This window comes from Pan troglodytes, chromosome 2 (genome assembly GCF_028858775.2).
Source record: "Pan troglodytes isolate AG18354 chromosome 2, NHGRI_mPanTro3-v2.0_pri, whole genome shotgun sequence".
Classification (NCBI taxonomy): domain Eukaryota; kingdom Metazoa; phylum Chordata; class Mammalia; order Primates; family Hominidae; genus Pan; species Pan troglodytes.
Window position 1 is genome coordinate 21,568,318 of NC_086015.1, and position 25,081 is coordinate 21,593,398.

At 38.2% G+C, this 25,081-nt stretch overlaps 1 protein-coding gene across 48 annotated transcripts in view; it reads right to left on the reverse strand.

Annotated features, from left to right (window-relative positions):
- The window catches only part of TBC1D5 (TBC1 domain family member 5), a 584,007-nt gene that overhangs the window by 420,978 nt on the left and 137,948 nt on the right, over window positions 1-25,081 (reverse strand). For 9 of the 48 annotated variants that reach the window (XM_054680411.2, XM_054680414.2, XM_063806646.1 and 6 more), the window contains exon 3: window positions 9,277-9,481. The exons of the other annotated variants lie outside the window; for them this stretch is intronic. The gene's annotated coding sequence lies outside the window, so the exon portion shown is untranslated. The remainder of the gene's footprint in view (window positions 1-9,276; window positions 9,482-25,081) is intronic. 48 annotated transcript variants of the gene reach the window in all.

Below are 25,081 nucleotides of genomic sequence, written 5' to 3' on the forward strand. Positions count from 1 at the left end.
GAGTAAAAGGCTATTATTATATGTACAACCCACTGAAAGTGGGGGTGGGGAGGGGAACTACACCTACAGTAAGCCCTCTATCACAGACACTGAAGGCAGTCTTTAAAGTCTGCATATAAAAATTTCTTGAGTTTTACGAAGTTTTACTTTAAGCTGTAGTGTCTGCAAAAAGCGATTCCAACTAATAAACAGCAATTCACCAAAAATGCAAAAGCAAACTACTATCAATTTACATTTTAGTACTTTAAAGACAGTAACATTTACTCTGATCAGTGCAGTGTTTTGAAACAGATATAATTAAAAACTAACTTTTAACTTGGAATTACTGTATCAGTGCAGATCTAGGTAAACATCCACACAAGCATTTTAAAATATATACTGTCTTCAACTCATCTTAATCTCAATAACTCTTTCCACCTTTGTATTTAGAAATTTTTAAAAACTTATCTGAACAAATTAATTTTCATTTGAAATTTATACATTTAAAATGAATCTTTTCCTGCCACTCAATAATAAGAAAAATGAAAGTGGGAGGAATAGGTAGGTAAGTATCATAAAGCCAAGAATAAAAGGTTATTATATTCACTACCCTTTGAGAATTAAATTTTTAAAAATCTCTAAATACAAGGCGTGTAATTTTACTTTTTGCTTATTTATTATGAAAGAGGTATAAAACAAATACTCTGACCATAAACCCTGAATGTTCAATGCCTTCAACCAAACTACTGCAATTAATATGAAATTCTAAATACAGAATAAAATGCCACATAAATAGTATAACAGCCAAGTACTGTCTAAGAAGCCATATGTTTTTTCCCATTGTTCAAAAAAAGGAGATGACTTCCCGTCACTTATGTTTCTGATTAGCAAGGTGATTTATGCCACAATCACTAAAAATGCCAGCAAGTGAATGAGAAAATGCATAGTGACTGCACCAGATGTGCACAATAAACAGGAATCCCATTGTAATCTCTGGTACTTAGTTTATATGAAGGTAATGTAGGAAACACTCTTGGATATGGCAAAGTCACTCTTTTTTTACATTTGACTATAAATGATATGAAATAAATTGTGTGTTTTATACTTTATGGCATGCATACATTGATAAATTAGGTACCGTTTTGTATCCCGACTTATCTACAAGACAAACCTGGCTAAGATCATGGGGATTAATTGCTTCAGAAGTGTGAAATGCAGCTTTTCCATTCTTTTCTGCACACTCAGTGAAAAACAATGATTAATCACTGTTTAACTATTCTCTTGGGAATCTACAAGATTGCCAAAGCAGGACTTATCCTCATAAATCCAAAAAATACAGGTTTAGATTTGTTGCCAACAACCGAAAGAACATGAACTTAAACCCATTTGTTATCAGATTAAAATAATGTCAAGGTTTTAGAACCCTACTGGTACAGAATTCCCTTTAATCGGTGACTTCAATGGGAAATTGGATTAACACATAAGATATAGTGAAAGCACATGTATTTTACAAAATAAACATTTTTTAAAACTTAGAAAATATCCTTGGCCTAATGTCAAACATCATACTCTTGAACTTGAGCTGACAATCTCCCCTAGCTATAGAAATACTTCATTTCCTCTGTTCTATTTTAAGAATTAAAATACATGCTCATCAGGTAAAAAACATTTTAAACGGATATTTCACATAGGAAATAATGACTTATTTCAGGAAGTTTTCTTCCATGTTGCTAGAGCTGAATGGCAATTATGTGGGTAAAACTATTTGGTTCCAATAATGCTAACATATTTCTAAGTCTTTAGAAGACAGAAATTGTAAACTCCAAACTTCTAAGCCTAAATAATCCAAAACCCTGAAATATTTTGAACAGAAGTACATAAGAGCAGAGGTTTCAAATATATTCCAAATAATTTGGGTTTTCAAAGAATCTTCAGCCAATGTTTACTAGTATACTGAATAAAGTAAGTAATTCTTAAGTTGAGGCAAAATTATTGTTCATACCACCTATAAAATGTGGGGCACATACTTTTAAGAATTGAAATCTTATTCTGTCTCATTAATAAGTATAATGTTAGTGGCATAATTGTCAAATCATTACAAATTAAAAAGTTTTTTTTAATTCCCTTTAAATGGGTCAGTTGTTCACACTACAAACTAGTACAAACCCAAATACTCCTGAAGTGGGAGTAATCTGAAGTAAAAACTTCAAATTTCTATGTAAAATAGAAATATTTGACAAATGTGTTTTACACAGGTGAATGTAAATTAGAAATACAGCCATCTTTCAATTATTATGGGTTAATTTTCTATTTGTCTGATCGTATGTTCATATAATCCTCCCTTCCAATTTGTCAATCTTCCTGCTACTTCTTTCAGGTGTACTAAGTGCCACAAGAGATTACCAGAACTGCAAGGAAAAGGAGGTGAAACTGTTGGTCAATTTCACTGTTCATTAAGCCCTTGTAAAAATGAGTAAGAGGAAGAGAAGGTGAAACAAATTTCGTATTTCCTACACTTCGCTATTTTTATCACTGTTTATCACAAAAGTGGCAGCTATGTCTACTGCACATATAGTGAAAACCTAAAAACAGTCACAATTTGCCCAAAAAAAAAGAATTTTCCTCACATCATCCAATTTAAAAAGCAAACTTTCTTATAAAGGATACATTATTTTAAAAGTAATTCTCCAGTTAGCTGAGTACCTGCCATAAGTAAAACCACAGAAAGCAAAACCACAGATATGATGGAACTACTGTTATCACTATAGAGAGCTGGGAACTTGAGCAAGAATGGGTAAGAAGGGCAACACTGTTGAGAGAGACAGCAGAGATCACATTATACCAACAGGAAAATGTGAGAATTCTAATGCCATTATTGTATCCCATATTTATCAAGTGTGCTCTGGGGCTGATGTGACCAGGAGAAATATGAATCATAAAGAACAATAGACACTTGGCATCCGTAGATTTTTTACAATTACAATTTCACCCTTGTTCAAGCAATCCAGGCCATGAAGTACTTTATCATTTTCTGGTAAGTGAATTTGAACCATAAACTTCCCAACCTGCTATAAGAAAGGATTTTGATGGCCCTGTTTCTACTATTAACTGCAGCTTGATGGTTCTCCAGAGCATTTTACAGAAATATTTACAAACTTGAAACTTTAAAAAAATATCAACAGGTATATAATTCATAAATACCCACTGTATGCCTTAATTCCATTAACAGAATTTTTTTTTAACCACAGAATTCCTAAACTAGGAACCACCATACATTTACATTGTTAAAGAAAAAAACCACAAAGGAGAACTACAGAAGAAGCCTAAAGAAGTGGGAAGCAAGTAATCATGATGCTTCTTGTACGTAATATATCCTGGAGATAGTACAAAGATCAACCAAATGCTTTTTAACAATGGATCTGTGCCGATATGCTCCGCCTTCCTTCTTATTAAGAATAAACCATCCATGCTGCTACTTAAGGTGATCTCTCTACTTGTACACACTGCTTTAACAATTTTCCACTCTTTCTTGCATCATCAGTTTATTCCTCTCTATTGGAGCACTCCCATTAGTATGCTATTTCTCTCCTATTTAAAAAAATCCTCTCTTCACTCCAACTTCCCCCTTAAGCTGCCACCTGTTTCTCCTCCCACTCTCCCTTGAATTGTCCATCTTTAACTTCACCTATAAATAAGATTTCCACTCTTCCTTCAAACATTTACATCACTTTCAGATATTCTGAAAGACCAATGAGTTTTCCTCTTAACCTCACTGTGTTTTCTTCTCTAGCTACCTCTACTAATTCCTCTTTTTCTCCTAACCCCTTTACTAAAGGTACCCCAAGGCTAGCATTTTAAGTCTTCTCTATCTGTATTTACTGTACTGCATCAATGTTACATCTTGATATGGTTTGGCTGTGCCCCCACCCAAATCTCATCCTGAACTGTAACTCCCATAATCCCCACGTGTCGTGGGAGAGACCTGGTGGGAAGTAATTGAATCATGGGGGAGGGTTTTCCCCATGCTGTTCTCGTGATAGTGAGTAAGTCTCATGAGATCTCATGGTTTCATAAAGGACAGTTCCCCTGCACACACTCTCTTGCCTGTGCCATGTAACACAGGTCTTTGCTCCTCCTTTGCCTTCCGCCATGATTGTGAGACCTCCCCGGCCATGTGAACTGTGAGTGCATTAAACCACTTTTTCTTTATAAATTACCTAGTCTCAAGTATTTCTTCATAGCAGTATGAAAATGGACTAATATATACCTTTAAATACCATCTACAATCAACAACTTCCACAGTTTTTCCTTCATCTCAGACCTCTTTACTGAATTCTGGACCAATGTGTCTAACTGCCTCCTTGACCTCTCTACCAGATAGACATCTCCAACTTATATTCAAAACAAAACTCATGATCTTCTCCCAGAAATGTACTCCTTTTATAATATAATTTTCCCCTTCTTCATTAAATGAAGCTCTCTATCTTTTCTGTTATTCAGGCCAAACACTCTTGGAGTCATTCTTGACTCATCTCTTTCTTGCATAACTCAAATCCAATCCATTAGCAAATACTGTTATTCAAACCAAAATTATGTCTCACCTGGAATCTTCTACATTATCTCTTTGCTTCTGCCCTCGCTCCCTTAAAATCTATTCTCAAGCTGGCAGCCAGTATTTCTTTTAAACTACAAAGCAGATGATGACACTCACTAATGGATCCCCATCTCATTCAAAATGAAATCTAAATATAAATCCTTAAAAGACCTAGATTCTCAGTTACATCTCTATTTACTCCCTACTACTCTCTACTCACTTTGCTGCAGCCACACTGACCTTGAGGCTGTTCTGTGAATGCATCATAAATATTCCTGCCTCAGGACCTTTGTACTTCGTGGTCCTTCACCTCACTCTCTCACCTCCTTCAGGTCTTTACTCACATGTTACCTTATCGGTGAGGCTTTCTTTGACCACTCTATCTAAAATTTCCATTCTTCTCCCTATACTCCAAACTCTCTATCTCCCACTGGCTGCTTTATTTTCCTTCACAGAATCACTATCTAAGGTAATACATATTTTATTTATTTATGCTGCTACTTATCAACCTCTCCACCCTGGAATGTAAGCTTAATCAAGTTAAGGATTTGTATCCATTTTGTTTTCACTGTGATAGCTCCTAAAACAGTTCTCAATGAGTAAGACTGCCTTCAAATTTCTCAGGAGGAATAATGGATAGTAGAAAAAATTAAAGCAAAGCTTTCAAAGTTCAGAGGAAAATCACTTTAAACTATAAACATATACCTAGCTAAATCATCAATCAACTGTGAAAATAAAATAGAAAATTTTTCTAACATATACAACTCAGAAAATTCATCTCCCATTTAGCCTTTCTGAAGTTGTAGTTAAAGGAATCTATGGATGATGACAAAAACGGGATATAAAAAACAGTACAGCTAACTCAGTAGTATAGTGAAAAGAAATCTCCGAAAGACATGCCAGCAAAAGAACAAGGAAGCTCTGGTTTATATTTAAATAGGAGGTTGAGGTTGAGAAATGTCTTCAAAAAGAGTGTAAATAACTTTACCAAAATGTTATTTTATGATTTAGGAGCCCAAAAGTACAACTGTAGTATGCTATCAAAAAAAAAAAAAATACAGGCATAAATCTATTATGAGCATTAAACAAAAAGAATGGCAATTTAAACTCTGATTAAAAAAACTACACATATATCAAAAAGCAAAAAAACAAAAACAAAAACAAAACAAAACATGAAACAAATGTGAAAGAAAATATTAGATTTTGAGCAAATGAAGAAAAGTAAGAAACCTTTTATTCTGGGAAAAATATGTTCACTTGTCAGGTAATTCTGGAGAGAAAATAGAACTGAATGATAGTCTGAAATGATATAATTACTATATAAAAAATATAACTGCTAAATAGGAAATAAAATACAGGCCAGGAATGGTGGCTTATGCCTATAATCCCAGCACTTTAAGAGACCAAGGTAGGTGGATCACTTGAGCTCAAGAGTTCAAGACCAGCCTGGGCAACATGGCAAAACCCTGTCTCTACAAAAAATACAAAAATTAGCCAGGTATGGTGGCTCACGCTTGAGGTCCCAGCTATTTGAGAGGCTGACGTAAGAGGATTGCTCGTGCCTAGGAGGCAGAGGTTGCAGTGGGCTGAGATCATGCCACTGCACTCTGGCCTGGGAGACAGAGTGACACCCAATCTCAAAAACAATAAAAGAAATAAATTACTTAAATATGTAAGAAATATATAATAATTTCTCTACTTTGTTAAAAGTCATTTATCGGTATCATAAGATATCCTGATAATCAAAAAAAAAATGGAAAATAGTAAGTGTTAGCAAAATGTAGAGAAAGTGGAACCCGGCTGGGTGCGATGGCTCATGCCTGTAATCCTAACACTTTGGGAAGCCAAGGTGGGCAGACTGCCTGAGCTCAGCAGTTCAAGACCAGCCTTGGCAACATGGAAAAACCCCGTCTCTACTAAAAATACAAAGAATTAGCCGGGCATGGTGGCATGCATCTGTAGTCCCAGCTACTCAGGGGGCTGAGGCAGGAGAATCACTTGAACCTGGGAGATGGAGGCTGCAGTGAGCCAAGATTGCGCCACTGCATTCCAGGCCACGCAACAGAGCAAGACTGTCTCAAAGAAAGTAGAACCCTCATACACTGCTGACAGGAATGTAAAATGATGCAACTGCCATGGAAAACAGTTTGATGGTTCCTCAAAAAGTTAAACATAGAATTACAATATCACCTACCAATTCCACTCCTAGGTACATACCCATATGAACAGAGAATAGGTACTCAAACAGGTTCATGTACACGCGTTTAGAGCAGCACTATTCAGAGTAACCAAAAAGTAGAAGGAAACAAAATGTGTATGAACGAATAAATGGATAAACACATGGACTAGCATTCAGCCAAGAAAAGTAATGAAGTAATAATAAAGTGCTACAACTTGAATAAAAATTTGAAATATTATGTTAAACGAAAGAAGTCACCCATAAAACGTCACATATTTTATGATTACATTCATATTAAATATACAGAACACATTAAATCCATAGAGACAGAACGCAGATTGATCGATGTCAGAGCCTAGGGCTAAGGCAGAATTAAGACAAACTGCTAAATGGGTAAGGTACTTTACTTTGGCATGATGGAAATGTTCCAAACTCGACAGAGGTGGAAGGTTGCATAACACTGTCAGTGTACTCAACGCCACGGAACTGTTCACTTCAAAATGGTGAATTCTGTGTTATATAAATTTCACCTCAATAGATTATCTTAACATAAAAGATATTCTGCTTTCAGTTCACTCTTTCTATTTTCTTAGTTCCAGAGTAAAGATTTCCAAAGATGTTCATAATGTTATTTAACTTTGGAAGGCTCTTAGAAACTCATATTTATGGTTTTAGGGTGGGGGAACGTATATGAGGTTCAATAATTCTTTAAGCTTCATTTCAGGGTTTTTTTTTCCTCTGTGAAATTCAAGTAAAATTAAATGTAATAAACTTCATTTTTTAAATGGTGTATCAGTTCATCTCTGTATGACAGGATTCAAAATAATTTTTTTAATTTTTTAAGTTGACTTACGTATTTATTTTGAGATGCAAGGCTGGAGTGCAGTGGCACGATCTCGGCTCACTGCAACCTCCACTTCCTGAGTTCAAGAGATTCTCCTGCCTCAGCCTCATGAGTAGCTGGGATTACAGGTGCCTGACATGACGCCCGGCTAGTTTTTTGTATTTTTAGTAGAGACAGGGTTTCACCATGTTGGCCAGGCTGTTCTCGAACTCCTGACCTCGTATTTCACCCGCCTCAGACTCCCAAAGTGCTGGGATTGCAGGCGTGAGCCACTGTGCCCAGCCAACATTTATTTTTTCGACAGAGATGGGGATTTGCTATGTTGCCTAGGCTGGTCTCCAACTCTTCAGCTCAAGCAATCTGTTCACCTCGGCCTCCCAAAGTGCTGGGATTACAGGTGTGACCCACCATGCCCAACCAGGATTAGGGATAATTTTTATCCTCTTTATGTTTTTCTGTATTTACCAAACTTTCTAATAAAAAATATTATTTTTATACATCAGGAAAAAATGCCTTCAATTTATTAAAAAGATACAAATGTTAAATAAAATGGGAATGGGTACTAGAAGAGATCACTTTGGGCAAGGATCTGGGTTATTCTAACTTGATATTCAGGATGTAAAAAGTTAAACATGTTTCAAACCAAGAATGATTTGAGGGCATCAGGATGCACATACAATTTGAACAGACAAAACAAACAAGAAGAGAATAAAGAAATATACACCTTACTAAAAAGACATGATTATATCAAAAATTTATTCTCCTTTAAAATTCTGAGATCTCAGTACTTGTGCTTATGTTCTTACTACAAAAGAACCCAGTAAGGACTGTGGTGTTTCCCAGCAGTTACCCAGTTCTCTAAGTCATTTGACAGCTTATATTGAATGGGGAAAGAAATGAGAAGCACAGAAGAGACAAAAGAAAAGGCAGCTTCACTGAGGCAGAAAAGAAACTGTCTCATTTCTTTTACTCTCCCAACAAATCAGTGATGAACAAACATTCAAGTGATCTAAAGCTGGGTTTCTGAAACTGCATAAGTGACACATACCAGGAAGCATTAAATAAAATATACAAATAATATAATACAGCATACAGCACATCCCAGGCAGTTGGAGTAAGAATTAAATTTTTGTTTCGGTTTCATTTATACCTATAGGACTCGGCTCATAAATGTACATTTTATTCCTTATTATGGGTTGTAATAAGGAAAAAAATTGTGAATGTTATCTATCTGATATACCTCCAACTCTAAGTTCAATCATTCTAATTTCCTACTTCTTTAAGAAATGGTGGGGGAGTGGGGAGTGGAGAAAAGAAAATAAAAGGCCTATGGATACAAAAAGATTCCCTAAGGAAAATGCTAAAGTCTGCTGGTGGGAAAACATTTTTAAAAGACACCCTGAAGACTCAGCTAACTGCGAAGAAAAACAATGGACAAAGGGGGAAGAATGGAAACTGGTGACTAAAAGCAGGAGGTAGGACAGAAAAAGATCAGGAAACTGAGTAACTGTGTTGGTTGGCCAACACTATTCCCTGAAGGAGTCTTCAATCTAAATTTGGCAGAAGTACACAAACACACATACCTTTTTTTGTACAAAAATCTATGGAACACATTACTATGGTAAGGGTATTGAGAGTATTCTATCTTAAAATGTATATTTTGAATAAATATATGCTTACCTTGTGGGAGAACTTTACTGGTCCACAAATCCGGTTGACATGTGAAAATGCATGTTCTTGTTATAGATCAAAAATGACTTAGGCTCAGTACAATAGAGTTCTCCAAACACAAGTCTTGGTTTGCAAACAGAAATTGAAGAGGAATCAAGAAACAGAGACAAGCTAAGTTCTCCCTTAACTGAGCTGCTGGAAAAACAGCATCTCCCTAGAAAAATAAATAAATAAAATAGCTGCAAATGTTCCTATCCCAGGAGAAACCCTAAATCGTATCAAACAATACAAATCATATCATATCAAACAATACAAAAAGCAGGCTAAAAACAATTTCTATCAAAATATTTTAAGTTCTTAGAGGACAAACGTTAGCCTACTCATTAATCACTCTTTCCTTCACCTATTTTAACTCCTGGAAGAAAGGGAGGTATTTTATAATACCAAAAATAAATGGCATTTTACATATATAATACAAAAACAACAGGCTTCACTATAAAACAATCACCTCTTACTTCATTTAACTTTGCACTGAAATGACATAAAAGTGTTGAAATGAGGAACATACTATTCTAACACATAGTAAAATAATATCACATTTTAAAATCACATAATATAAAAAATGGAAATTTGACATTTGAAAAGAAATGTGAAAAAAATTCCATTGAAAATGGATTCTAAAGCATTAATAAAATGTAAAATTAGAATACAGATGCATCAGTGATGACAAGTGAATATTATATTTAGGTGTTAAAATTAATTTTCACAGCCTTTTTCTAAAGAAAATTTTTTTTTCATCTTTAGTAATACACCTCCATAAATAATCATACACACAGATATATTTACATAAAATCTGTAAGAATAACAACTAAATTTCTTAACTAGGCTATCTAATTTAAGTAAAGAACCTGTTAATAATAAAAAATTACTAAACATATTATCAACTTCCCCTAGATTTCATTCTCTATTAGTTCTTAAGCTTCAACAACCTGTTAAGAGCTTACTGGTGGCTTAGCACACATATAAAAAGATAGCAGCAGTTAGCTAATATAATGTAAAACATAATCAATAACATGAAACTGAAAAACATGACAACAGATTCCAACTGAAATTTACTGAGATTCAATATAAATTATTTCAAACACATTTTAGTATCACATGCTACTAAAATCGAGTAACAAAAGTCACTCTTCTGGAAACAGGATTTCCAGAAATGGTTTTTTGTCCTTTTAGATATATACCCATTTTATTGAATACAATTCATGTTTTATTTGTATGTCGGTTTGGTGAAGAGAATTACGCGTTACACTGTGATGCTGCATTTTCTTATTTTAACTTTCAATCTAATTTGAAAAGTAACAAACAATACTTTTCTAAATTATATTACACATATGGAAAATATCTAAATATTATCACCTGCTCCTTGCAGAGTGCTATATTCACATTTTTTCGTGTATGGCTGAACTAAAAATTGCTATACCACTAAAACAAAGCATGACTATTTCTCATCTTTCTTTTGTAAAAATACAGACCATTTTTATTCTCTTTGGATGCCTGTTTAGAATAAAAGATATTCAAATAGCTTTCAACTACTCCAACATACGTGTATTTGATGAAATCTGTATTTAAGTACCAATATATATTATCATAGTACTATGTCACTACTATTCAGAGAATGATGGCTATTTCTTCAGAAAGTGTAACGGTAACAAGAAAAAGTAACACTACAATCAGTGTACTGAGTAGTTGTAATGTGTTTTATTTCTAAATACATACTTTAGACCAATTTTTAATTTTAGGCCAATTTTCAATTTCTTACACTGCCAACATCCTTAATTAACCTTCTTGTTGTGACAGGATATAGCCAATAAAAGAACAAATTGACATACCATCAGAGAAACCAAGAAAAGGAGGAAAAAAAAAAGAGAACACTATGGGCAGAATTAGGAAACACAAAAAAAATCTCTACAGTAAGACTATATGAAACAACTAAACTTTCTCAGAAATCCATATGCAGAAGGAATGTTTACCATAGTCTCACTGAAAGGATATACCAATTCTTTTTCTAGTTATTCTCTTAGGAATTACATAAATATTGAGAAATCTAGAAATAGATATACACATGCACATACAAAAATTATTGTCAGTGTATAAGTTACTGCTGCCCTGGGACTGCAATAATTTATGTAACATCTGTTTTCATATTTTCCTAATTTTTTTCCTAATTAACATGCATATTTAACGCACAAATGCTCAGACCACCTCTTTTTTCTGCTGACTGTGCCTCTTTTTTTGAAGTTGTGCACTCCTAGGGAGAATTTAGGATAGATGAAAACCAAAATCTCATTGAGAGCACTAATTTTAAAACATAAACAACAGCATGAAACCAATTTTCAATAAAATACTAAAGTCTTAGGAGTTTTCACAAATACACTTCAATCTGCCAACAATAGTCAGACTAGCAGTAAATAAAGGCCCAAATATAAAAAGTCAACACAAAAGCATAATCTCAATATTACTTAAACCTTCTTGATTTCTTTCTAACTTCCGTAAGAGCTAAGAAACCTACTAAAATATCCATGATTTCTTGTCTTAACAAGGTTGGTAAAATTTTAAAGGTTTTATGCCTTAGACAACTAAAATAAACAAACACATTCCACATAGTAAACATAAATTTGTATATAACCAGTGATAGCCTTTTGGATTATAAACTTCAAATACTGTGCAGATTCAACAAAAGGGGAAAGTTTTTATTGTAAAGTTCATTCAAGTACAATACAATAAAGTTCTGAGAAGATTTTAAGCTGTATTGGGTAATTCAAAATACTACTTATGCTTTTATTCTTTTTGTAAACATGGGGGTCTCACTTGGTTGCTCAAGCTGGTCTCAAGCTCTTGGCTTCAAGAGCTTATCAAACCAATGCTACAACAACTTAAGTATTCTCAAACAACAATGCTTAACATGCCAACATTGTGATCTCATATATACTAGCACACTTTATGGTATGGTTTGGCTGTGTCCCCACCCAAATCTCATCTTGAATTCCCATGTGCTGTGGGAGGGACCTAGTGTGAGGTAACTGAATCATGAGGGCAGGTCTTTCCCATGCTGTTCTTGTGATAGTGATTAAGTCTCACAAGATCTGATGGTTTTAAAATGAGAGTCTCCCTGCACAAGATCTTGTCTCTTGTCTGCCGCCCTGTGAGACATGCTTTCACCTTCCACCATGATTGTGAGGCCTCCCCAGCCACATGGAACTGCAAGTACAATAAATCTCGCTTTTTGTAAATCGTCCAGTCTTGGGTATGTCTTTATCAGCAGTGTGAAAACAGACTAATACATTTTAGAATTAATCACTTCATATTTTAATTGCCCCATCAGGCATTTCAGTCATTTAATGTTTGTTGTCTACTGTCAGGGCCATTCTAAACCTTTGTAAGCACTGAAATTGTCTCTGCCCTTCATAGAACTTATATTTTACTTGGGGAGACAGCATCCAATAACCATGTGAATACCTACCTGCAAACCGATAAATGCTATTTTAAAATATGGGGAGAAGGAGCCATAAGATTTTATAAAAGGAGATGTGATATAGCCCAGAGATCAGTTTGAAATGGGATCTGAAAGGTATGGGAAGTATTCCAGTATGGGGCACAGCAAGTGCAAAGGTCCAAAAGCAGCTGTGAGATCAGCACCCACTCCCCCCTACAACATTCCTGTTTGTTTCTAGACCTATAACTAGACTAAAGTCCCAGCGGGCCCCAGAGGTGAGGTTGAGAGTGTGACCCATGAGGAAGTATGCTACACTCAAAAAGAACTGTTTGAGTTTTCCAGTTTATATAAACAGAAATCTGGAGAACAGGCATGGGAATGTACATTAAGGGTGTAGGATAATGGTGGAAGGAACACAGAGTTAGATCAGGCTGAATTTATTGATTTGGGCCCACTAAGTAGGGACTCTGCATTTAGTGTTGCAGCTAGAGGAGTTAAAACAGGTTCTAGTGGTTTATTTGCTTGGTTGGCTGAAATATGGATTAAAAGATGGCACACTATGAGCAAATTGGAAATACCTGATCTCCCTTGGTTTAATGTAGAGGAAGGAATCCAAAGGCTTAGGAAGATTGGGATGGTGGAATGGATTAGTCACTTTAGATCTACTCATCCCAACTGGGAGGGTCCAGAAGATACACCCTTAACCAATGCCTTGCAAACAGATTTGTGAGGGCAGCACCTGCATCTTCCAAGAGCCCTATAATTGCTCTTCTCTATAAGTCAGATCTAACAGTGGGAACCACAGTCACTCAACTACAAATATTTAAATACGATGGGAACAGTTGGATCCCGAGGTGGCAGGGGCCAAGTGGCAACACAAAACCGTCAACGGCAAGGTGGGCATAGCTACCATAATAGACAGCAGTGGCAAAGCAGCAATCAGAATAGTCTGATTCATGTAGAGCTTTGGCATTGACTAATTAATCATGGTGTTCCTAGAAGCGTAAGTGATAGGAAGCCTACTGCATTCCTACCTAATTTACACAAGCAGAAAACTTCTAGGTCAAATGGGCAAAAGACTAATTTGAATCATAAAAACAGAGAATCGGGCCAGGCACAGTGGCTCACACCTGTAATCCCATCACTTTGGAAGGCTGAGACAGGCGGATCACGAGGTCAGGAGACAGCCATCCTGGCTAACACGGTGAAACTCCGTCTCTACTAAAAATACAAAAAATTAGCCAGGAGTGGTGGCGGGCGCCTGTAGTCCCAGCTACTCGGGAGGCTGAGGCAGGAGAATGGCGTGAACCCAGGAGGCAGAGCTTGCAGTGAGCCAAGATTGCGCCACTGTACTCCAGACTGGGCTACAAAGAAAGGATCTGTCAAAAAAAAAAAAAAAAAAACCCCAGAGAATCATGGCCCCTCAATTAATTTCCAGGCTTGAGATAGTTTACAGATCCAGAAACTCTTGAATGAAGGCGAGGCCAGGTCCCTTTGAGGAAGGACCCCACTATATTACCGACAATTTATGCAGTGAATCTTTCTCAAATCCTTCCCCAAGGAGACCTCCAGCCTTTTACCAGGGTAACTGTGCACTGGGGAAAGAGAAATGATCAGACATTTCGGGGGACTACTGGACACTGGCTCTGAGCTCACATTGATTCCAGGGACCCAAAACTTCATTGTGGTCCTCCAGTTAAAGTAGGGGCTTATGGAGGTCAAGTAATTATTGGAGTTTCAGCTCAAGTCTGACCTACAGTGGGTCCAGTGGGTCCCCTGACTCAGCCAATGGTCATTTCCCCAGTGCTGGAATGCATAATTGGCATAGGTAAACTTAGCAGCTGGCTGAACCCCCACATTGGCTGACTGGTATAGTGAGGGCTATTATGGTGGGAAAGGCCAAATGGAAGCCATTAGAGCTGCCTCTACCTAGAAAAATAGTAAACAAAAATAATATCGAATCCTTGGAGGGATTGCAGAGATTACTGCCGTCATCAAGGACTTCAAAGACACAGGGGTGGTGATTCCCACTACATCCCCATTCAACTCTCCTATTTGGCCTATGCAGAAGACAAATAGATCTTGGAGAATGACAGTAGATTATCGTAAGCTTAACCAAGTAGTGGCTCCAAATGCAGCTGCTGTACCAGATGTGGTTTCATTGCTTGAACAAATTAACACATCTCCTGGTACATGGTATGCAGCCATTGACCTGGCAAATGCCTTTTTCTCCATTCCTGTTCATAAGGCCCACCAGAAGCAATTTACCTTCAGCTGGCAAGGCCAGCAATATACCTTTATTGTCCTGATATACTCAGGGGTATATCAACTCTCCAGCTTTGTGTCATAATCTTATTCGGAGAGATTTCGACAGCTTTTTGCTTCCATAAGATATCATACTGGTCCATTACACTGATGACATTATGATCACTGGATCCAGCGAGAAAGAAGTAGCAAACACACTGGACTTATTGGTGAGACATTTGCGTGTCAGAGGATGGGAAGTAAATGTGACTAAAATTCAGGGACTTTCTACTTCAGTAAAATTTCTAGGGGTCCAATGCTGTGGGGCCTGTGGAGATTCAAAGGTTTATCTTCTAAGGTGAAGGATAAGTTGCGGCATTTGGCACCTCCTACAAACAAGAAAGAGGCACAACACCTAGTGGATCTATTTGGATTTTGGAGGCAATACATTCCTCATCTGGGTTTGTTACTCCAGCTCATTTGTCAAGTGACCTGAAAGGCTGCCAGTTTTGAATGGGGTCCAGAACAGGAGAAGGCTCTGCAACAAGTCCGAGCTATTGTGCAAGCTGCTCTGCCACTTGGGCCACATGACCCAGCAGATCCAGTGGTCCTTGAGGTGTCAGTGGCAGATAGAGATGCTATTTGGAGCCTTTAGCAGGCTCCCACAGGTGAATCACAGTGGAGGCCTCTAGGATTTTGGAGCAAGGCCCTGCCATCTTCTGTAGATAACTACTCTCCTTTTGAGAGACAGCTTTTGGCCTGTTACTAGGCTTTTGTGGAAACTGAATGTTTGACTATGGGTCATCAAGTCACCATGCTACCTGAACTGCCTATTGTGAACTGGGTGCTTTCTGACTCATCTAGCCATAAAGTGGGTCGTGCACAGCAGCATTATATCATCAAATCCAAGTGGTATACACATGATCGGACTCAAGCAGGTCCTGAAGGCACAAGTAAGTTACATGAGGAAGTAGCTCAAATGCCCATGTTCTCCGATCCTGCCACCCTGCCTTCTCTCCCTCGGTTTGCACTGATGACCTCATGGGGAGTTCCCTATGATAAGCTGACAGAGGAATAGAAGACTAGGTGACCTCAGCAGAGGAGGATTTTAATAATCAAGTGGCTAAGATGACCCTTTCTGTGGACAACACTCAGCCTCTTTCCCCAGCTGCCCCTGTCATCACCCAATGGGCCCATGAACAAAGTGGTCATGGTGGCAGGGATGGAGGTTACACACGGGCTCAATAACATGGACTTCCACTCACCAAGGCTGACCTGGCTACGGCCACTGCTGAGTGCCCAATTTGCCAGCAGCAGAGACCAACACTGAGCCCTCGATATGGCACCATTTCTCAGGGTGATCAGCCAGCTACCTGGTGACAGGTTGATTATACTGGACCTGTTCCACTATGGAAAGGGCAGAGGTTTGTCCTCACTGGAACAGACACTTACTCCGCATATGGGTTTGCCTATCCTGCACGCAATGCTTCTGCCAAGACTAGCACCCATGTACTCATGGAATGCCTTATCCACTGTCATGGTATTCCACACAGCACCCTCTGACCAAGGCACTCATTTTACAGCTGAAGAAGTGCAGCGGTGGGCTTATGCTCATGGAAATCACTGGTCTTCCTATGTTCCCCATCATCCTAAAGCAGCTGGATTGATAGAACAGTGGAATGGCCTTTTGAAGTCACAATTACAACGCCAACTAGGTGACAATACTTTGCAAGGCTTGGGCAAAGTTCTCCAGAAGGCTGTGTATGCTCTGAATCGGCGTCTAATATATGGTACTGTTTCTCCCATAGCCATGATTCACGGCTCTAGGAATCAAAGGGTGGAAGTGGAAGTGGCACCACTCACCAATCACCCCTAGTGATCCACTAGCAAAATTTTTGCTTCCTGTTCCCATGACATTACGTTCTGCTGGCCTAGAAATCATAGTTCCAGAGGTAGGAACGATGGCACCAGGAGACATAACAATGATTCCATTAAATTGGAAGTTAAGATGGCCACCTGGACACTTTGGGCACCTCCTACCTTTAAGCCAACAGGCTAAGAAAGGAGTTATAGTGTTGGCTGGGGTGAATGACCTGGACTATCAAGATGAAATCAGTGTACTACTCCACAACGGAGGAAAGGAAGAGTGTGCATGGAATACAGGAAATCCATTAGGGCGTCTCTTAGTATTACCATGCCTTGTGATTAAGGTCAATGGGAAACAGCTCAATCCACGCAGGACTACAAACGGTCCAGAACCCTTAGGAATGAAGGTCTGGGTCACTCCACCAGGAAAAAAACCACAACCTGTTGAGGTGCTTGCTGAAGGCAAAGGGAATACAGAATAGGTAGTAGTAAAAGGTAGTCATCAATACCAGCTACAGAATCAATACCAGCTACAGTGACCAGCTGTAGAAACATGGACTGTAATTGTCATGAATATTTCCTCCTTCTGTTAGAAACATGTTTGTGCATGTATACACTTGTACTAAGAAAATACCTTCATTTCCTTTCTCCTTTATCACATGACATAGATTTACCGACTTCATATCAGCATTTAAGTATTGTTAACTATATGTAATAGTATTTGGGTTGGGGATTGGTGCATTTCCAGTTGTACAAAGGATAGTTGTATTATGTTAGGTGTAATTATGACCTTATTATCATCTTTATTTAAGGATTATGTATGATCTCAGGAGATGCGAATGGGTTCAAATTGACAAGGGGTGGACGTGTGATGGTTAATACGGAGTGTCAACTTGATTAAAATGAAGGATACAAAGTATTGATCCTGGGTGTGTCTGCAAGGGTGCTGCCAAAGGAGATTACCATTTGAGGCAGTGGGCTGGGAAAGGCAGACCCACCCTTAATCTGGGTGGGCACAATCTAATCAGCTGCCAGCACTGCTAGAATATAAGCAGGCAGAAAAGTGTAAAAAGAGAGACTGGCCTAGCCTCCCAGCCTACATCGTTCTCTCGTGCTAGATGCTTCTTGCCCTTGAACATCGGACTCCAAGTTCTTGGTTTTAGAACTCAAACTAGCTCTTCTTGCTCCTCAGCCTGCAAGCGGCCTATTGTGGGACCTTGTGATCATTTCAGTTAACACTTAAAAAACTCCCCTTTATATATATATTTATTCCATTAGTTCTGTCCCTCTAGAGAACCCGAATACACTGGGTTAGAAATAAATTTAGAATTTGCTAGGATATGGGTAGTTTAATAAAAATGGAGGCCCACATTCTCTTCCCAAAGGAAAATCTGTTCACACATCCAATAACTTCCTAGTTTCTAGCTATCATACCACAACAAAAAAGCATATGACATTTTATAGTCTGGGAAACTCATTTAGCCTAAAATTGGTTAACTCCATGGGGCATATTTGCATTCTATGTCTTATCTTAAATGCTGAATAAGAGTTACCATTTATTGAAATGCCTACTCTGGGATAGAGCTATACTAAGCATTCTAAAAATATGCTTTAGGTCATCAATCTTCACAGTAATCTTAAAATGTAAGAATTATCAAGCCCATTTTTCAGATGAGGACACTGAAGTTATGGAAGTGTAAAGTCATTAGAAAAGCAAGTAAGTGATAAAACTCATACTTCCAATTTAAGGCTCCCTGAACCCACACCCCAAGCCCTTTCCACTAAAAAGTAGGACGGCATGTGTAGTGTCAAGAGTCTGAGCTTTAAAATAAATCAACCTTAGTTACAATCCTGGCCAGTATTTCCTACTGGCAGTATTTCCTCACCAGTAATTCCTACCTTGCTAGAAGTGTTAACATTTTTGAAAATGTTAAGTGAAGATTCTGACACGATACATAGGGTTGTGCATCACTATTAACGTCACATGTTCCTCTACCATAGGAGTGCCAGCTGAGGAAAGACTTAGAGCAGAAGGCTATTCACAGATCTCATTGTTCTAAGGCTGACCTGTAAGCTTTGAAAATTTCATTAGGAACAGCTTACTTCCATCCTTTCCCCATGTGGAAAAAAAGGGGTTCCATTAGAAAAGTCAGAGGCCAATAGCCTAAAAACCATCAGTAGGGAATTCAGCAGTGGTTCTAAAACTTTAGTGTGCATATTAACAATCACTTGAGAAGCTTATTAAAATGGAGATTCACAATCAGATTCTCCCAAATATTCTGATACGTTAGTGGAAGATAATACTTTTCCAGCTTTCCTTTTTTTTTTTTTTTTTTTTCCGGAGAGACAGTCTCGCAGTCGCCCAGGCTGGAGTGCAGTCGCGCAATTTCAGCTCACTGCAACCTCTGCCTCCCGGGTTCAAGCAATTCTCCTGCCTCAGCCTCCCAAGTAGCTGGGATTACAGATGCCCGCCACCACACCCAGGTAATTTTTTGTATTTTTAGTAGAGACAGGGTTTCACCATGTTGGCTAGGCTGGTCTTGAACTCCTGACCTCGTGATCCGCCCACCTTGGCCTCCCAAAGTGTTGGGATTACAAGCATGAGCCACCACACCAGGTGGATAATGGCTTGAACCCAGGAGGCGGAGGTTGCAGTGAGCAGATTTGCCCTCCAGACCAGGCAACAATGAGAGGCTCCATCTCAAAAAAAAAAAAAAAAAAAAAAAGAATAAAAGCTTACATATAGCCCTGCTTGGTGACACCAATGGGCACTAACATACACTGGTACCAAAGCAGTATTCAGGACAGAAAATGTCTACCATACTTCCCAACACTGCCAATCACTCAAAATATTAAAAGGATGTCCACTTTCCCTTCTGCATGAACTACAACTGTCACTATGGAACACTGATGACCCGACAGCTCCCATTAACCTGATCTACTGGCACACTAAGTCAGGTCTGGCAATAATGTTCTGGTGACTTACAGATTCTAATAAATTATAAAACTCTAAACTTTCACCCAAGGTTAACAGAACTTATTTTTTAATTTTGAAATTTTAAGATGATATGATTCTTTCAAGGCTTATCTGTGAAGTTATATGTAGGCAGCTGTAGTTTTTAAATTATTGCATAGTATTTCCTTGTATTCTTCTAAAAACGAAGATACCCACTCAAGTTTATTTGTTTGCTTTTACCCTATGACTTACATCATGACCGTGCTAGGGAATAAAAGGCCAAAGATAGTAAAAGTTCCTTGAAAATGGACTTTAGTAAAAAGAACATCTATTGAGTGCTTACTATGATATTGATATTTATATGGAGTATCTCATTTAATGCCTACCCTTCCTCCCTGTCTCCTCCCCCAGAAAAACAGATAAGAGAAACTCAGAAACACTAACTTGCCCAAGATCTTATAACTAACAAATGGTAAAGCTGGGATTTGAACCCAAGCAATCTGACCCCAGTATCCATTTAGTCTTAACCATTACACCATGCTATACTGATTTAAAAGGAATTGTAATTATGGGAAACTTGGTTTACGTTATCATTACCCACTCTGTTCATGAAATTTCTTCAACTTTATAAACTTTTATACAGCCAAATATCCCCAAAGTAATGACATAAGTCTGTCCCTCTGGTTTTTATGTTAAATGAAATGCTTCCAAGGTGTTCTAATAATTAAAACATAACTTCCAAAATGACTCTTAATCTCATATTAGTATATAACATATTTTTGTCCCAAATACTCACAGTCATTTTCCACTAACCATAGTTGGTACTAAATTAGATCCCACACTACCCTAAGCTCCATGCAGAACAAAAACTAATGCATGTATAATGTAAAACGAGAATTTTTTTGAAATTCAAACATTGTATCTTCCAATATTACTCCTGATGCCAACAAGGTAACCTCTCTTCTATATATCCTGGTTCCATATAGGCTCAAGCTCTGGATACCAAGTTCAATTTAGCTTAAAATAAGAAATAAGGTAGCCATTCCCTGCCCCCCGCCCCCCAACCCCAGCCCATCACTCTATTTAAATGGGCCAAAAGAGGCTGGGTCAATTCTTAGAATTGCTTTGGGCACTTGAGTTTTATTCCTATCTTAAAGACCAGTCAAATTGTCTGAGAAGTGAGAAAATTTCAGGAACTATGGTTTCCCTAAAGAAGCTGCAGATTCAACTTGACTCCAAGAGATGAAAAATTCCCTTAAGCTTACATTAGTCTTTGTTCATTTCCTGTGGTAGGCATAAGGCATGGGAGTTTTCAAAACTGACTTCTTCACAACACAATAAAAAGACAAGTATATTTTATATTAAAGGATTCTCTTCTTGTAAGTATGTCCTTGGAACTAAGATAAAAACAAGATTTTTGAAGAAATTATTTTGGATTAAATGGGCTGGAAACTTTAAGCACTGTTCATAACTTTGTTTTATATTCTAAATTCTCAGTTCCAGACTTCTTATTCTGCATCTCATTAACTACTCCTTATATTATAACATTTGTTTCAGAGTTCTTTTTTTAAATCTATTCCCTTTTTATAATATCACCTGTCACCTTTTATCCAATACACACTGTAATCCATTTTGTTCAAACTGCAAAAAGAAAAACTCAAACCAAACCAAAATTGTTTGTGCTGCAAGAAAACCAATGAAAAGTAGTCACTGTCCCAAGTCATGCTGGAATTCTGAGGATGCTTTACTTCTTAGAAAATAAGAGGGCAACACTATTTAAAACCAGAGACAAAACAGGTAAGTTAGCTCTTCAAATGACTCAGTAATTTAGATATATCTTTTCTGCTTTTGGCTTACCACTTTCCATCACTTACTTTACTACCACACTTCCTTTATTGAGCTCACTGCCTATTAGCTCCCTCACACAAAAAATAAAGGAAATCTAAACTGGATTTCAAAATGGTTGGATAATTATCAGGAACTTAGTGAGAAACATAGCTTTCAGGGTCAGGTACAGTACCAATAACCAAACTACAATTGTGGCTATGGAGGACTGAGAAACAAAAGAACAGAGAAATGGTAGTACATAGAGAAATAACAAAAGTAAGTTTAGTAAATTTCCAAGGTTTCTAATCTAGGCATTAGGAAGGTTATTTGTGCCATGAAAGTGATACAGACAGGAGGCAGGGAAGTACTAGGTAAAAGGGGGATGTTCCCCCACAAAGGCCCCACCCTCAAGCCTGGAAACCACGGCCCTAAATGAAAAGTTATCCCTGTTTCCCTGCCCAAATGTTGCTTTTTCCAAAACCACTCTGGCCCACCACACACCCATCATGTACCCATAAAACCCCCAAACTCCACTGACACAAGAGCAGAGAGGCGCAGCAGAGGAGGAGAGAAGAGAATAAGCACCTGAAGGTCGAGAGGAGTTTGGTTGGGGATGATCAGAGTTTGGCTGGGGGCGGTTGAACTCCAGGGGAAGATTATCTTCCCAACCCATCCCCTTTCCAGCTCCCCATTCCACTGAGAGCCACCTCCATCACTCAATAAAATCTCCGCATCCTTCAAGTCCATGTGACTTGATTCTTCCTGGATGCCGAACAAGAACCCGGGTACAAAGAGGGCAGTGTATAAAATGCTGCCACCCTGACTTTCCATTGAGCTGGTTAACACTTAGCCATCTACGGATGACAACTGCAAAGACAGTATTAATTGTAACACACCCCTAGACCTTGTCATGGGTCCAGAGGAGCCCAAAAGTGCTCACCCCAGCTCTGGCTCTCGATCACCTGCATGCTCCCCCTCCTGCAAGGGGTTTGAGCAAGGTGGCGGCCAAGTAAGCAAGCCACACCCCTGTCTAAAGTCCTGCCTAAGGGTCAAGGGAACTTTCCCATCTCAAAAGGTATAAAAGGGAAATGAGGGGGATGGGGAAAAGGTTGATCAGGGAAAAAAAGCAGGATACTATATGTCCCCAAAACCTACCTCAGTATCTTGCACCCCAATTAAGGTATGTTAAAGATAAAGGAATGAGTGAATGATATCAATTCTAATTTTGCTAACTTTTATAACAGTAAATAATTTGAATTCTCTGACTAAATTGAAGCTGAGAAAATAGATCTTACCACTAATTCCACAGGTATTTGAGATTTTGAGAAAGTCCCCTTGGTTCTAAACAGCATTTCAAACCTAGACATATCTCCAAATGAATACGCTCTCTTAAAAGTTGTCAAGTTGTGATCTCTATGATTCATATAACATATTATGTTATGTTAATAACGGAGGTGATAGGTGTAAATAAACCAACTGAATTGTCAGGTTTGCATTTTGATTACTTGTTTAGTAGGTTTCTAACAAACTAGTAAAATATATACATGAAGGTCACATGTATTTATTAATGCTAGTGTTTCAGTCTGTCTGCTAGCTCAATAAATCAGCAGTGAATTAATTCATATTGCTAATGTCATTTTTTGCTACTAAGGATAATTTTTAAAGGTATTCTTCAAAAACACCTTTAAAATATTTAAAGATTCCATGCAAGATTATTACTATGGTCTCATCGCAGTAAAATGTTTAAAAATAATAATATTCAAAATTCCATAAGAAAAATGTTCGATGAGGTTAAACTATTATAAAGCAGTAAAATGAAATGAGAGGGAAATTATAAAAATGATGTTATATGACAAGACTTTTGGTTTTCTAACCAAAAGGGGTCATAACTTTTTTTCTTTAAGTTTAATATTTTCTATTTTGGATTCTGGAAATTCAGTAAAAGCTCTAAGTCAATTGGTTATTACTCTCCAAGAGCAGAAGCCAAAATAAGGCACCTAGCCCTTAGGACATTTGAAAGACCGGGGGGGGGGGGGGGGAGGGGACTGCCCAAAGTCAATCTTTTTTTTTAAAATAATCCTTGAAATCTTTTGTGTTTGTCTTTACATTTTATTCTCTTATCCAAGTTAACAGAATAAGGAGGTGATAGTAAATTCATGGTTAACTACCACGCTCCTACAAGGATGAATTTCAAGAAGACTGATAATCCTACTTAGAAGAATAGCCTTCCCAGTCCTCCCTACAGGACCACCCATAAGTGAATAAATTCTGGGCCATCTCCTAAACACATGCTGGAAGGAAAAATGCCTTGAAGATTGGTTACCTGTTCTAAAACTGTTGCTGCTTTTAAACATGGTAGCCTATATAGTCATTGAAATAACAACTACCTTTCACTGAAACATTCAGAAATGCCCTCATCTAAAGACTACCAATATGGGCTGGGTGCGGTGGCTCATGCCTGTAATCCCAGCACTTTGGGAGGCCCAGGCAGGTGGATCACCTGAGGTCGGGAGTTCATGACCAGCCTGACCAACATGGGGAAACCCCGTCTCTACTAAAAAATACAAAATCAGCCGGGCGTGGTGGCACATGCCTGTAATCCCATCTACTCCAGAGGCTGAGGCAGGAGAATCGCTTGAACCCGGGAGGCGGAGGTTGTGGTGAGCCGAGATTGCGCCATTGCACTCCAGCCTGGGCAACAAGAGCGAAACTCCGTCTCAAAATCCAACAAACAGAAGACTACCAATATGTAAAATGAACTTTTAAACTTATAACTGCCCTTGTGAGCAATGCCTAATGAGATTAATTCCTTAGCCCATGATACCTGGGGTTGGGATGAGTGAGGGTGGAGGAAGATATCCTAGACTCCACTTTTTGTTTTTAGAAACTTGTCATTTCATTTAACCCATACAACTCTCTGTGGGGGAAAACCCCACATTATTATTAACATTATTCCCACTTATACAGATGAAGAAATGTAGGCATTGTTAAGTAAACTAACTTATTTAATATCACACAGTTAATAAGTGGTATTTTTTTTATTTTTTATTTTTTGAGACCGAGTCTCGCTCTGTTGCCCAGGCTGGAGTGCAGTGGCGCGATCTCGGCTCACTGCAAGCTCCGTCTCCCAGGTTCACGCCATTCTCCTGTCTCAGCCTCCTGAGTAGCTGGGACTATAGGCGCCTGCCACCACGCCTGGCTAATTTTTTTTGTATTTTTAGTAGAGATGGGGTTTCACCGTGTTAACCAGGATGGTCTCAATCCCCTGACCTCGTGATCCGCCCACCTCGGCCTCCCAAAGTACTGGGATTACAGGCATAAGCCACTGTGCCCGGCCAATAAGTGGTATTAAAACTCAGGTCTGTGATATTCCACAACCCATAACCTTTACACAACACAATGCCTTTAAGTATACCTATCAGTAATGT